Here is a 980-nt window from a genome sequence, read left to right on the forward strand (position 1 = left end):
TTGGAAAAAACCTATTAGTGTAGTGGTTTAGAGCAATTGCTCTCTCAAGAAAAATTCTAGGTTCGAGTCCTAGTATTCGTGTAGTGTATGTGAGTTTAATATATTATCGCATCTCTTAATAGAAAATATCCTTTTAAAAAAAAATTATAATAAAAAAACCTATTCTTCTACTCCCTTTATCACCGAGGCTAGTATCAAAGGTTAGTTAGGAGAGAAAACTACCTCAAATGAGAATGGGTTTTACAAGGTTGTCAAGTCCAAGATAAAATTGGGCCTAAACCTTATGCCTTGGATTGGATATAACCTGTTTCAAACAATAAAAATGCTTGGTTCTCTCAGGAATAAGAAATTATAAAATACTACAGTAGTATGTTTGTACACGTATTATAATATAGATAGATAACATGGTTTATTTTCTCCATTTTTAAAGAATAGTGTCAATAAACATCAACTTATATTAATTACAGTTTGCAGAATGATTTAAAATCAAACCAAACCGATCATTATAGTTAATTTAGTCAATTCAGTGTGATTAATGTCCACCCTAGATACATAGATAAAAAAGAAGAGACTACTAAATTTGTAACAACGCTTTGCGGTATATCACACCTAAAAATTTCAGAGTGAACTAGAACTCGGATGAGAGGCCCCACGCAGTTATATTTTATGGCCCTCGCTCATGTGAGCAGTATAATGGATAAGATAGCGTCCCTTGGAGAGACTGGGCCATGTCCTTCAATTTGGGGGCCTCCGATTTGGTTGTTACTTTCTTTGAAGGAAGACAGCAATGTGGCACGGTACATGTCACATGAGGTGCTGTTTGGTTTACTCTTTAGGCACGTGTGCGAGCAACAAGCAGAGTAGCACATGATCCGAAAAGGTTAAAAACTGCATTTTCCTCATGATAAACAAATAAGATATTTAGTTGAGGATTTTTAATAAATTTTTTTTATCACCACAGTTCATTTTTTACTATCAAA

This window comes from Prunus dulcis, unplaced genomic scaffold (assembly GCF_902201215.1).
Source record: "Prunus dulcis unplaced genomic scaffold, ALMONDv2, whole genome shotgun sequence".
NCBI lineage: Eukaryota > Viridiplantae > Streptophyta > Magnoliopsida > Rosales > Rosaceae > Prunus > Prunus dulcis.